The following is a 14,707-nucleotide window of genomic DNA, read 5'->3' on the forward strand; positions in this document are numbered from 1 at the left end:
GCAGCTGAATTAATAATGAACATCATAGACAGATGGACTATGCCTTTGAATGAACATTGAGTGTTACGTGCCCCCCCTGACTCAAGCCCTGAGCAGGCAAAAGTGAATTTGCAGCTGTGTAAGTGCAGAAGGGCTGAATGCTGCTCAGTAGGAGGCTGCAGTTGCTAGCCTTGTCCTTTCACTCCAGCACCTGCCTCTGGAGATGAACGATCATGATCAACGGAACAGGATCATCTCATCCAGGCACTGAGGAAGGGATTAGGGAAAGAGGGTTGGGGAACCTGAGAGTTTCAGAACACCATTCTTTTTAATCTTTCAATGGTCCGTCTGCATGTGTATGACTGAGGTGCATCTATACAGGTAATCCTTCACACATGGGTCATTCATTCATAAGTATTGAGTTGAAGCAGTGCTTGGAAGGTGCCAGAGGAAGGCCATGAAAGTTATCAGAGGACTGGAACACCTCTCCTGTGAGGAAAGGCTGAGAGTTGGGGTTGTTCAGCTTGGAGAAGAGAAGGCTCCAGGGAGACCTTATTGTGGCCTTTCAATATATAAAGGGGGCTTGTAAGAAAAGACAGGGAGAGACTTTTTACCAGGGCATGTAGTGACAGGACAAGGGGCAACAGTTTTAAACCGTAAAAAGGGTAGATTTACATTGGATGTAAGGATGAACTTCTTTACTGTGACGATGGTGAGATACTGGAGCAGGTTGTCCAGAGAAGTTGTGAATGCCTCATCATTGGAGGTGTCCAAGGTCAGGTTGGATGGGACTTTCAGAAACCTGATCTAGTGAAAGATGTCCCTGACATAGCAGGTGGGTTGGAACTTGATGATCTTTGAAGGTCCCTTCCAACCCAAACCATTCGATGATTCTATGATTCACTTTTATTTCAGACTTATGCCCCAAGATCAGGATTACTGTGGTGCACTGTATTTCATAGGCAGTGATACATTCAGTAAAAACATGAGCACTCATGTTCTGGAAATGGACTTCACAATCAATGAGTACATGATCCATCCCCTAGGCTGGTCAGTTCAAGCCTTGTCCACAGTATTATTTCTGGTTATATGCTCTGTGTGATCATCTCCTTAAATTGTTTCCTAAATGTATTGGAAATGCTTCTGGTAAATGCTGTAGTTTCCTAAATTTTTCACTGTTTCCTTGCTGGTATTAGGTGTCAATATAGCAGACAGAGGCAGCCTGCTTATGTACAGGCAGTACTGTGACACAAAGAAGATACCCCTTTGGGCCACCCAATCTAATTTAGAGAGTTTTATTTTTTTTGTCTAAAGATTGTGTCTGAGTGCCATGCAGAGCACGTGTCTGTTTTCCCATTCTTTTAACAAGATTATCTATGTCTTTCATTTGTGTCTTTTCTTGGACAGGAGGACAGGACAGGACAGGCTATTTTTCTTGTTTTAAAACTGAACAAGCATCTGGTCCAAAGGTAATGAGATGCCTGTTTCCTTTGGTGCTAATATGAATTAATACCTAAACACCTTTGTGGCTGTATGAAAAGGTCTGTGGTTCCTGTGGAAATCAGTTTGTCTTAATCTTGCAATGCATTTGGCAGTTGTATGGAATTTCTGCCTTCTAAATCCCATCTGTAATATGCTTGCAGGAGTTTCTGGGGAGGCCCTAGCTAGGAGAATGTGAAAAAGACTACATCCAGTGGAAGTACCAAGAACCAAAGGACTGGAGTGAATAATTGCTTGTCGAGGCTTGTTACCTAATGGCACATTTTCATAGCTTTTTATGCACAGGCATACTTGAGATCAAGTGCAAAAATTGTATGTTACCGATGCTTTAAAGCAGGTCCTCCATGATACCAGGGTCATGCGTGTAGTAAGGATTAAATCCAATAATATCTCATTTTGATGTCTTTTTTTCACATGGAAGCATTTAAAGCAGATTACAACATGATACTAAGAAACCTGCAATGAATGGGATATAGTAGTTAGTTCCCTTAGAGAAAGTGTTTTACCACTTACACATTTTATTAGAAAATAGCGAACCACAGTTTTGTCTTTAACTCCTGGGGGAGCAGAAGGTTCTGCCTTGAAGGTAAAATGCTTCTTGCTTGGTTTGAAGAAGCAGGCAACCTATCACAAGTAAAGGCAATTCTGTGGAGTCACTAAAAACTTTTAAAAACTCGGTATTTGCCCTTTATAAAAGGCTAGGTGCTTTCAGTAGTAAGAACTGTAGTAATCAAGCAAAGTAAATGATAGATACATAGATGATCAAGCTATCACCCTTCAACAGCCTTCAGGCAGTGGTCACAGGTAGAAAAATCCTGGTGTTTCACAAACTGAACAAGCCTTTTTGGCTTGTTTCCCGTAGAACTACAAAAGACAGTCGGACTGCGCCAAAAGCCGGTGCTGCAGGCGGGGTGCGGCTGCGCATTGCAGCGCCCGCGCAGCTGCCCCCCGGCGGCCAGACGTCGGAACTGCAGCGTGGGAGCCGCGCATGCGGGGTGGCGCATGACGCCGCGCTCGCTGCTGACGCACGGCGGCTAAACGGTGGTACCGCAGGTTGGCACCGCACGCGTGCAGAGGCGCCGCCGTGCTCCGCGCTGCAGTCTGCCGGTAACGGCACCGCGATGCTGCGGTGCTTGTGGGGTGGTGCCGCCACACTCGTTGCTGCCTCCCGGTAAGGAAACGCCGCTGCCACCCCACGTGCGCAGTGTCAGCAGGCGCTCGGCACGCAAAGCGCGGAACTGCGGCGCCCGTGCCGCCCCCGGGCAAACGCTGCCCGGCGGGTGCTCGCTGCTGCTGCCTCCTCGTGGCCGAAGTGCGGTACCGCAGCGCGGCGTTCGCGCGCCGGCTGTGGCCATCGGCGGCCAGCACGTGCGCGGTGCCCGGCAGCGGCGTAGCGGCGCGGCGGGAGCGGGACCGGGCGGCGGCGGGTGAGGGCCGAGGCCACCGGTGTCCTGTTGCCCCTCGGGTTTCCCCCCGCCGTTCTCCATCTCACTCTTTCTTGCTTCCCGTCCCTGTGTTTTAATTCCCCCCGCTCTGCCGTGTAGCCCTTCACTTTTTTCTTTTCTCCATCTATGTCCATCTCACTGCCCCCATTTTTTAATTCTTCCACTCTGCCCCGTACCCCGACGCTATTTTTGCCTTTCTCCGTCCCTCTCTGTCCAGCTCCCTGTCCCTATTTATTAATTCCCCCCTCTTCTTCCTGCACCCACCGCTATTCCCTGTGATCTCCATCTCTCCGGCTCCCTGTCCCCGGTTTTTAATTCCTCCCTCTGCCCCCTGTAGCCTGTCTGGATTTTTTCCTTGGCCTCTCTTTCTGTCCGGCTCCCTCTCTCCATATTTTAATTCCACATGCTCTGTCCCGTAGCCCCATGCTATTTGTTTGTCTTTCTCCATCTCTCTCTGTACAGCTCCCTGCCGCTAGTTTTTATTTCCTCCCTACCTGTCTTGTAACCTATCGCTGTGTTTTGGTTTTTTTTTTTTTTTGCTTTCTCTATGTCTCTCTGTCTAACTCCCAGTCCCTGTTCTTTAATTCCTCCCTCTTCCCTGTAGCCCACCACTATTTTTTTCCCGTTCTCCATCACAATCTGTCTGGTGCCGTGTCCCTATTTATCAATCCCTTCCTTTCTGCCGTGTGGCCCGTTGCCTTTTCCCGTTTTATTTCTGCCTCTTTCTCTGTCCGGCTCCCTGTCCCTGTTTTTTGAATTCCTCCCTCTCTGCCCTGCCACGTGTGCAATCTTTTGCCTTTCTCCATCTGTCTCTGGCCAGTCTCTGTCCCTATTCGTTAATTCTTCCCTCCGCCCTGTAGCTTCTGTCCTCTCTCCATCTCACTGTCTCTGGCTCCCCGATGACCCTATTTTATAATTCCTTCCCTCTTTTTCCTGTACACATTGCTATTCTTTTTGCTCTCCAACTCTCTTTTTTCTGGCTCCCTGTCCCTATTAATTTGCCACTCTCTGCCCTGTAGAGTGTAGCTATGTGGTCTGTTTTCTGTTGTTCTCCCCGCTGCTGCCCCTTCCCTCCATCGTTAGCTGTCCCGTCTCCCTGTCCCTGTTGTTTCATTTCTCCCTCTCTGCCCTGTTCTTTGTCACTTTTTTGCCATCTCTCTTGGTCCAGCTCCCTGCCCCTATTCTTTTCTCCTCCCTCTCTGTTGTGCTGCCCATCCCAGGTTTTTTCTGCATCTCCATCCTGCTCCCCATCCTTCCTTTGTCTGTCTCTGTCCCGCTCCTTCTCACTCTTTCTGCTGCCTCTCTTCCTGTCTCCCTGATGCTTCTTTCTCCATCTCTGTCGAGCTGGCTGTCCCCATCTTTCTGTTTCTGTCCTGTTCTCTGCCTTGTGCTTTCTTGTTACACCCCTGCTGTCTAGCCGGCTGCCACTTTTCTCTTCTAGTGTCCTGCTCCCAGCCTCTCATTTTTGGTGGCCTCCACCTCTGTCTAGCAGCCCATTGCTCCAGGAGCCAGCCAACTGACCGTCCATTTCCCGCTGAAGAAGTGTAGCTCCGGGAACTATTGCCGAGGTGTCCCAGGGGCAGGGGGAGCATGGGAGGCCCCGAGCCCTGGAGCAGACTCACTCCCAGGACTTGTTACACATGTGACTGAATGAACACTCACTGTCTCCTTTGCACTCCCAGCTGCATTTGCACTCGCACACACTGGACAAGGGGCTGTGACGGAGCCCAGGGGAGGAGGTGACGCACTGTGGGGGTCGGGAGATGGCCGCCTGTTCCTGCTGGGCTCCCGCTGTGGGCTGGGGCTGGAAGAGCCCCAGGTGCGGGCAGTGAGGCTGATCGTGACGGCCCCTCCCCGTAAAGGGGTGGCTGCTGGTGGAGGGGCTGGTGCTGTCCTGCCCTGCCCTGGGCGGCCGTGGAGGGGCTGGTGCGAGCCAAGGGAGGAGCAGAGCAGTTGCTGAGCATTGCCGGACTGCGGCTGCACCAAGCGGGAAGGTGAGCGGGGCCACCCGATCGCCCCGTGGGTCCCAGGGAAAGCCCTGAGGGCGGCGGTGCCTTGGGGGAGGGGCAGTGGGGTCCCTGTTGGAGGCACGGAGCGGTGGGGGTGCTGCGTTGTGTCAGAGCCAGGGGCGAGGGCTGCTGGGAGCCGGGCAGTTAGGGGTTTGGGGGAGCCGCATCGTGTCGGAGCTGGCGGTGGTGGCTGCCTGGAGATGGTGGCAGGGGTGCAGGGGGCTGCCCGCTGCTGCGCTGGGGAGCGTGGGGCTGTGCTGGCGGCTTGGCGGAGCTTCCGGGCGCGTCGGCAGAGGGGGCGGAACAGGGTCACAGAGCAGGGAAGGCTGCCTCTCGCGGCATGCCGGGAGCTGTAGTCCTGGGACACGGGGCTTCTGGGCGGCCATGTTTGCTCCCCAGAGCATGCCAGGAGGTGTAGTCTTCCGGCACTCGGCTTCTGGGCGGCCATGCCGTGTTTGCTGGTGCATGCCGGGAGCTGTAGTTTTTGCGAACTTCGCTGCCAGGCAGCCACATTGCTTTCGGGCGAGTGCGGCACGGCGTAGTCCTTGCTACCACTGCGGCCCCCGCGGTGCAGCATGAGGTGTAGTTTTGTTGCCGGTTTTCTGTGGTTTCCTGGGGGTTTCCAGGTGCAGCCGCTCCCCGACAAGCGGTGCTGCCGCGCCTCAAGAGCGCATGCGCGGTGGCATGCCGCCCTGCGTCCGAATAGTGGTACTGCAGCTTGAGCGCCGCGTGTGCGCTGTGGTGCGCGCCACCGCCATTGTTGCTGTCACCAGGCGAACAAAAGACCGTACTGCACGTCGGGTGCCGCGCGTGCACGGCGCTGTGCCCTCGCTTCTGCCGCCCGGTGACCAAAATGCGGTACTCTGCGCATGCGGGGTGTGGCGCTTGCTTGTGCTCACTGCTGCTGTATGGCAAACGAAACGCGGCACTGCAGGTGGGCACCGTGGAGGCGCCCTCGTGCTCCACGCTACCGTCTGCCGGTAACGGCAGTGCGATGCTGCAGTGCCTGCGAGGCGATGCCACCGCGCTCGTTGCTGCCTCCCGTCAAGGAAGCACCGCTGCCACCCCACGTGCGCAGTGCCAGCGGGGGCTCAGCACGCAAAATGCGGAACTGCAGTGCCAGTGCCGCCGCCGGGCAAGCGCTGCCCGCCGGGCGCTCGCTGCTGCTGTCGCCTCACGGCCAAAGCGCGGTACTGCAGCGCCGGCACCGCACAGGGCTGCAGGACTGCTGCTGCTGCCGTCATTGCTGCCGGCACAGCACGGCGGTGTCCCGGCCGCGATTCCCAGTGAGTGAGGGCCAGGACCACCGGTGAGACGAGCGAGCCCCTTTGGCAGGTGCAGGGGTGTCTCCTGCCCGCTGGCTGCCCGGGGGCGGTGGGTCAGGAAGCTTCAAAGCGCTCGCTGCAGCAGGCTCCTGGTCAGCTGGAGGCAAGCCGGGTCACAGGGCAGCCCCAGGGAGTTAGATAGAAGGGAAAGGGGGAAGGAGGCGGACACCCTCCCAGGTGCAGATGCTGGGCGCCTCTCCAACTCACCGGAGCTCCCCCTCAGCCTCCTCCAGTCCCGCTCACCCCGTGCAGCTGGCCCCAGCTCCAGCACCTCCTCTGAGGCCTGTCCTGTAGTCCCAGGCTGCCCCGAAGCCCCACCTTGAAGATGGCAAGCTCAAATGCACTTGATTCTTCCTTGATGCGGATGCTGTTAGCAGCTGTGCAAGGGAAAAGCAACGTCTCCAGAAGCCCCTGCGGAAAGAGGGGATTCGGCCAGGGGCGAGCTACAGTAATAACGGTTGCTGCTTCTCCTCTCCCTCTCCCAGAGGCTGATAACATGGTTGTCCGTTCCATCCTTGGGGATGCCGTTGACTACGCCCGCCTCAGGCTTGAGTGGGTTGTCCTTGCTCAGCCTCACTCTCCTTACAGCATGGGGCTGAAAGGGAAGGAACAGGCGGAGCACTTGCTGGCTGTGGACAGCAGCTGCTGCAACTAAAGCTGGAGAGGCCAGAGAAGGGTAAAGAAGAAGAAATTGAAAGCCATCTGGCTGGTAGCTGCCTTCTGCTGCAGGCAAGAGAGACCCTGCCTCTCCGGGTGAGAATGGATCCCTCATCACAGTCCACAGCAAGCCAGGCTGCCGGCGTGCACCACAGAGTCTGTATGTGTAACCCAAAGCACGGTACGGCTGTGCAGTGTGCGAGTGAGCAAGGATACATGTCTAGGAAGTCTCGTCTCTTAAGAGCTATAAGACACTCATGTATCCTCATGGGGGAGGACAGCCAAGCGACCAGAGTTACAGAAGAGGAAGGGAGGACAGAAGGAGAAGGAAGTGTCTGAACTGGCAAAGTCTCCTGGCAGCACCGAGAGCGAGAGCTGCCCGGAGTCCCAGGCCCTCAGGGCCCTGTCTCCCCTCTTGTGCATCCTGGGCCCTCCCTGCCCATCTCCTGGCACCCTCTCTTTCCCATGCTGCTGTAATTTTTTTTTTCTTCCCTGTACCTCTCCTCTCTATTCTTCTGTTCTGCTCCCTCTTCCTCTTTTCCTTTCTCTCTCTTGTTCTACCACTCCCTTTTCTTTTTCTCTCTGCGCTTTTGTCCTGGTTCTTCTCCCTCTTTTTTTTCATCTTCTGTCTCTGTCCTGCAGCTCATCACTGCTTTTTGCTTTTCCATCTCTTTGTCTTGATCTGCAGCCGTCTCTTTTTCCCCCAAATTTCTCTGGCCTGTTCCCTGGCATTCTTCTTCTCCCTGCGCCTGTATGTGCCGCTCTGTGTCCCTGCCTTTCTATCTCTCTCCCTCCTTCCGTCTCTTTCTATCCCTTTGTCTTGCTCGCTGTTGCTGTTTTTTCTTTTTCATTCTGCATCTCACTGTCCCTGTCCTCCTTCCTGTTCATCTCTTACTCTCTCAGACCCTTTGTGCTGCTCCCTGTCCCTATTATTTATTGCTTCACCTCTGTCCTGCTCTCTGTCCCTGTTTTCTCTTGTGCTCCACCTCTCTGTCACTCTCTCTGTTGCTCTCGTTGGCTCTCTATCCCAGCGTCCTGCTCCCCGTCCCTCTCTCTTTTGCAGTATCCCACTTTCTGGCTCCCTGTCCCTCACCTGTTTTTTTTATCCCTCTGTCCTTCTTCTTGTTTTTCCTTGTCCCTCTGACCTGCTACCCATCACTGTCTTTTTGTTATTTCTCCATCTCTCTGCCTCGGTCCTGCCATTCTCCTCCTCTCTCTGTCTCTAATGTTTCTTTCTCCATCTCTGCCTTGCTCCCTGTCCCTTTTCTCTTAATCTCTCTGTCCTCCATCCTCCCCCTAACTTTTTGTCTGTATATATCCATACCACTGCCTGTCCCATTGTTTCTCGCTATATCCCCCTGCCCAGCTTGCTGTTCCATTACTCCCCTCTGCCCTGCTCCCTGGTCTTTTTTTCTCATCCTGCAGTCCATCACTCTTTTCTTTCTCCACTTCTTTGTCCTGATCTGTGTCTCTCTTTTCCTCTATCCCTCTGGCTTGTTCCCTGTCTTTTTCTCTCCCTCCCTCCTTCCTTATTCCTCTCATTCAATTTCTCTCTTGATCTGTCTGTTCTGCTCCCTGCTCATCATTTTCTCTCTCTTTCCCTCTGTCCTGCTCCCTGACCCTGTTTTTCTTCCACCATGTCCCTGCAGGGCTCCTCATCCCTTTTTAATTGATTTCTCCATCTCACTGTCCTTTTCCCTGTACTTTTCTTTCTCTGCTCCTCAGTCCTTCTCCCTCATTTTATTTTTATCTTTATTTTCCTCCATCCTGCTCCCCATCACTGTATTTTCATTCTCTATATCTGCTGCTCCAGTAATGACTGCTGAGTTGTCCCAGGGAAAGGGTGAGTGTACAGACACCGAGCCCCAGAGCAGGCTCACTACTGGGACTTACACGCATTAACAAATAAACACTTGCTGTCTCCTTTGCACTCATGGATGTGTTTCTAGTCATTTGTACTTGGTGAATGGTTGTCAGAGAGTCCAGGGGAGCAGGTTGCATAGTGGGTATAAGAAGCCATGGCTGCAGCTGTGGGCTGGGGCTGGAGGAGCCCCAAGTGGGGACAGTGAGGTTGATCGCAATGGCCCCTCTGTGTAAAAGGGCTGCAGCTCCAAGGGATGGTGCTGCTGTGGCATGCCTCCCTGAGAGTGCTGATGAGCTGCAAGGGTGTTTCCATCTGACAGGTTGATGATCAGTTGGGAGTCAGGCCCCATCAGAGCAGCTCCCAGGGATGTTCTGAGAGGTGGTGGAGAGGAAGGAGGAAGAGGGGCAGGAGATGGCTGCCCCCACCCTTCTGGGTACCTGGAGGACTTCCTACCCCCTGGAAAAGGTGCTGGGTGCCTCCCCAACTCAGCAGAACTCCTCCAGCCCTGCTCACCCTCTGCAGCTGTCCCCAGCTCCAGCACCTCCCCTGAAGCCTGTCCCGCAGCCACAGACTGCCCCCAAGCCCTGTCCTCACAGCAGCAAGCCGGCCCTTGAATGTGCTTTATTCTCCGTAAATGCAGGTGCCATTAGGATCAGTTTGGGGAAGGAGCAGTGTCTCCAGAAGCACTGTAGAAGGAGGGGTTCCTGCCTGAGGAGAGCTACTGTAATCACTGTGGATAACAGCTGCTTGTTCTTTCCCTCTCCCAGAGGCAGCACTGAGGACTTGGTTGTCGGTTCTTCTTCAGGGATGTTGTTGACTGCATCTGGTTCAGGTTTGCATGGGTTGCCTTTGCCCTCATTCTCCTAGCAGCGTGGTGTGCTGGTTTTGGCTGGGACAGAGTTAATTTTCTTCATAGTAGCTAGTATGGGGCTGAGGTTTGGATTTGTCCTGAAAACAGTGTTGATAATACAGAAATATTTTAGTTATTGCTGAGTAGCACTTAACAACGCCAAGGCCTTTTCTGCTTCTCCTCCCCGCCACCAGCGAGTAGGCTGGGGGTGCACAAGAAGTTGGGAGGGAACACGGCCGGGACAGCTGACCCCAACTGACCAAAGGGATATTCCATACCATATGATGTAATGGTCAGTGTATAAAGCTGGGGGAAAGCTGGCTGGGACACCGCTGGCTGGGGACAGGCTGGGCATCAGTTGGAGGATGGTGAGCAATTGTTTTCATTTGCATCACTTGTCTTTCTTGGCTTTTATTTTTTTGTTGTTGTTGCTGTTGTTATTTTCCTTTTCATGACAATTGTTATTATTATCATTATTATTATTATTTTATTTCATTTATTAAACTGTTCTTATCTCAACCCATGAGCTTTCTCACTTTAACTTTTCCGATTCTCTCCTCCATCCTGCTGGGGCAGGGAGGGGTGTGAGCGAACAGCTGTGTGGTGCTTAGTTGCCAGCTGAGGCTAAACCATAACACATGGGCAAAAAGGGACAGCTGGAGGGCTTACTGACTGTGGGCAGGAGCTGCCGTGGCTGAAGCTGGAGAGGCCAGAAAAAGGTAAAGTGGCTGAAGAATAAAATAAAGGGAATCCAGCCAACAGCTGCCTCCAGCTGCAGCAGGAGAGAGCCTGCCTCTCCAGGTGAGGAAGGATCCCTCTTAGCATAGTCCTCAGCAGATCGAATCACCAGTGTGCACGGCAGGGTCTCTATGCGTAACCAAAAGCACGGGACGGTTACGGAGCGTGTGCGCATGTGAGGCTATGTGTTTGGGAAGCCTCACGTTGTAAGGGCTGTAAGATGCCAATCTAGTCTTTTAGGTGGACGACAGTCAAGCGACCAGAGCCACAGAGGAGGAAGGGAGGGGGAGAGAGAGACAGAGAAAGACGCATCTGAACTGTCAAATTATCCCAGCAGCTCCGAGAGAGGGAGCTGCATTGAGTCCCAGGGCCCTGTCGCCCCTCTTCTGCATCCCAGTCCCTCCCTGTGCCTCCCCCCCGCCTTTCTCTGTCTCTCACTGCTGTCATTTTTTCTGCTTCCCTGGACCTCTCCCTCTCTCCTTCTCCAAGTCTCCCTCTTTCCCTGTCATTCTACCTCTCCATCCTCTCCTTCTTTCTGCGCTTCTGCCCTGTTCCCTGTCGCTCTTTTTTTCATCCTCTCTCTGTCCTGCAGCCCATCACTATTTTTGTCTTTCTCCGTCTGTCTGTCTTCCTGTCCCAATTTTTTTATTTCCTCCCTGCCTGCCTTTTAGCCCTTCACAATTCCTACCCCCCACACCTCCCTCTGTCTGGCGCCGTGTCCCTATTTTTAAATTCCTCTCTCTCTGCCCTGTATTCTAGATATACTTTTTCTGTCTTAGATTTTTCTCATTCCAGGTCCCTGTCCCTGTGTTTTAATTTCTTCCCTCTCTGGCCTATAGCCTGTTTTTTCCCTTTACTGTTCTCTCTCTGTCTGGCTCCCTGTCCCTGTTCTTTAGTTCCTCTGTCTCTGCCCTTTTAGCTCATCGAGGTTTTTTGGTATTTCTCAGTCTCTCTCTGTCCACCTCACTGTCCCCTTTTTTTAACTCCTCCCTCTCTGCCCTGTGGCCCATCGCTATTCTTTGCTCTTCTCCATCTCTCTCGGTCTGCTTCCCAGTCCCTTCCTCCTCTCTGGCCTGTAGCCCATTGCTATTTTTTTTTTTTCTTCCGCTCTGCCTCTGTCTCTCTCTGTGGCTCCCTTTCCCTATTCTTCAATCCCCCCTCTTTGTCGCGTAGCAGCTGCCTGTTGTATGTATTGTCTTGTTAGCTGGGGTGGGTAGGGGCTGCAGGGCTGGGTTCTGTGAGGAGACACCAGGAGTTGCCCCCGTGTTGGATGCAGCCAGTTCCAGCTCAGAGACCGCTCTGCTGCTGGTCAAAGCTGAGCCCATCAGCAATGCTGATAGTGCCTCTGGGGGGGATGATGTATTTAAGAAGGGCTAAAAAAATGCTGTGGAGAAGCTGTGATAGAGAAAATGTGAGTGTGAAACAGCCCTGCAAACTGTGTAGCTTTGTAGTTTGGTTTGTGCTGTGTACCTGTCCACCTTCCCCCCATCATTTGTTGTTCCGGCTCCCTGTCCCTGTTCTTTCATTCCTCCCTCCCTGCCCTGTTCTTTGTTGCTTTTTTGCAACTTGGGGAAGGGGTTCCTCTGCACTGCTGGGCCCAGGGGAGGCCGTGCCTGGGCGCTGGCTGCGGGCTGGGGCTGCCCGGGTCCTGGCAGACACAGCCACGGTGGAGCGAGGCCAGCGGAGGCCCCAGCTGGTTGGGAGCTGGAGCACCGGAGGCACGGGCAGAGGCCAAGGGCGTAGGCTCTGCTCAGCCTGGAGAAGAGGGAGCACAGGGGCTCTCCAGCTCTGCTTGCCTGTCTTTCTCCCGAGATGGAACAGGCGCTGACGAGCACTGGGGGAAAATTGTCATCTTTTATTGGCCTCGGAAAGCTTTCACAGCCGAGCGGAGGCTGGCAGCAGAATGTCCTCAGGGCAGCTGAATGCCTGGGGCGCTATCCATGCACCCATCCCTCGCGTGCCTCCCCTTGCCGCTCCTTGTGGATGCTGTGCAGGCTCAGGGCCAGCTGCCATCTTCGGAGAGCCACATGGTGCTGGCAGCGGGGCGCTGTTCCTCTTGCTGTCCCGTGATGCAGGTACAGTGGAAAGCTGTGCACAGAGCCCTGAGCGCCCTCCTGAAGAAGGAGGGCCATCGCCATTGAGCTGGGGTGTGCGGGAGGGCGGCCATGCCTGTGGGGGAAGGAGAGCTGTAGGCAAGGGGCTGGGCGGGTGACAGGCAAGCTCCCGCCTGCCACTCGCCACTGAGGGCTTTCCCCAGGGAGGGGTGGCCAGGGCATGGCCAGGCCCCAGGTGAACAGTGCTGCTGGCCTGGCCTGGGTGCCGCTCACTGGGACAGCCGGGCCAGGCCAGGCCCTTGCCGGGGCAGTGCTCGACTCGGGGACGTACCTGGGTCATCCTCGGGCGTGTCCCTGGAGGCAGAGGAGGGCTGTGCGTCGCCTCTGTGCTCTGAGGCCGCCTGCATGGGGAGAGCAAGAGCACAGGTAGGGGAGGGAAGGGATGTCAGCGGGATGACACGGAGAGCACCAGGCATCTCCCTGCCGCACACAGCCCGGGCACTGCGTCTGCCTCTGGCACCTCGGGATGCCCGCTGCTGACCACACGTGCCTGGCTCACCTGTTGCCGAGGGTCCCGAGCCAAGGGAGAAGCCACTGGGTCTCTTGCGTTGTCCGCTGCTGGGGCAAAGTGGGGTGTGCCAGTGTCTGCTGCAGGGGTTTGAGGCATCGAAGAAGCCACTTCATCCTTGTGCGCTACCAGGGAGACAATGGCTGTGCTGGCCTCTCCTTGATGGTCTCCAGACATGGGAGAAGCCATGTTTTCTCCATCCTGGCATGCTGCTGGGACGAGAGGGGCTGTGCTGGCCTCTCCCTGAGGCTCTCCAGCCAAGGGAGACTCTGTGTCCTGAGGTGCTGCAGGTGTTCTTGCTGCCGTTGCCACATCCATGCTTTGTGCCAGGTCCCGCTGTGGCGCCGGCTGCTGCCTGGGTCCCCGGCTCCCAGTGAAAGCCTTGCCCAGGGCCTCATTCACGAGGCACCGGGCTGTCTCCCGCAGAGCTGCTTCATAGGCTGCGGGGCTGTGCGGGGCAGGTGCCTGGCTCTCTGCCTGTGCTGCACTGGCCTGCTCGCCCAAGACAGGAGAAGCTGGTGCCTTGCCCTCCACTTGTGCCCCGGGAGCACAGTGCCCCTCTTCCTCAGGAGCTCCGGCCAGGGCAGAAGCTGCCAGCTCGGGATCCGTGAGCCCTGCCGGGGCAGGAGACGCGCTCTGCAGGTCGCCGTCTGCCTCTCCTGCTGCCTCTGTGCCTGTGCTGCTGGGCCAGCCGGGCCCCTCCTGGGGACCAGTGTGGTCATCCTGGAAGAGCTCTGGGACCAAGGGGTTGACCCAGATGTTGTAGAAGGTGGTGTCTTCCCCTTGGGACAGCTCTCTGTTGCTGCCGTCTTCCCACTCCTCCTCCTCCTGCCCTATAAAGATCTTCAGTCAGTGAGAGAGAACAGAAACAACACTGAGACAACTCACACAGTGCTTATTGTCACTGTGTAATGCATCTTTTCCTCCAAGTAGTATTTTTACAGTAGGAAGATGACGATGCAGGAATATGCGATAGAAGGTGTTCATGAAAACCCAAAACTCATTAAGAAATTCACAGTACGTAAACACTTGTGACTGTGTAGGATGTCATGCTCTTTCACATTTCCTAGCTCAGTCTCTGCTTTCAAGGAGGCTTTGTTCAGGTTAAACAGTTGTCAGTGCTAATTCTACCCTTTCTCACTCAGGGAGAACTGACCATGACAAGTGACGTGGAGAACCTGCAGAATGCCCTCTTCTTGGACACGGTGCCCGAGTCCTGGATAAAGAGGGCTCACCCTTCCACAGCCAGCCTGGGCACATGGTTTGCTGACCTCCTCACTCGCGTCAAGGAGCTGGAGGCCTGGACAGGAGACTTTTCCTTACCCTCCTCAGTGTGGCTTACTGGGTTCTTCAATCCCCAGTCTGTCCTGACAGCCATCATGCAGTCCACAGCCCGAAAGAATGAGTGGCCTTTGGACAAGATGGCTTTGCAGTGCGACGTGACAAAAAAGAACAGAGAAGATTTTGCCAGTCCTCCTCGGGAAGGAGCGTATGTCCAGGAATGGGACAGATGTGAAAGACGGGCTCTCCTCTGCAGCCTAGAGTGGGTATCCAGGGTGGTCAGATGAATCCCCCCGTGGAGTTGTCTGTGTCATGTCCGTGAAGGGAGCTCAGGGTGGCCAACTTGGACTGATGCATCTGGTTTTTACAGGGTGGATCTCAACCTCGGTGTACGTTGACTAAGCTCTGGTCGGTACTCATGGCGTTACTACAGACAG

At 54.7% G+C, this 14,707-nt stretch overlaps 1 pseudogene; it reads right to left on the bottom strand.

The window, feature by feature from the left end:
• Positions 1-216: 216 nt before the first annotated feature.
• On the bottom strand, positions 217-14,367 carry LOC132317951 (proline-rich protein 36-like; annotated as a pseudogene).
• Between the last annotated feature and the right edge of the window lie 340 nt (positions 14,368-14,707).

This window comes from Gavia stellata, chromosome 12 (assembly GCF_030936135.1).
Source record: "Gavia stellata isolate bGavSte3 chromosome 12, bGavSte3.hap2, whole genome shotgun sequence".
In the NCBI taxonomy this organism is placed as follows: Eukaryota; Metazoa; Chordata; class Aves; order Gaviiformes; family Gaviidae; genus Gavia; species Gavia stellata.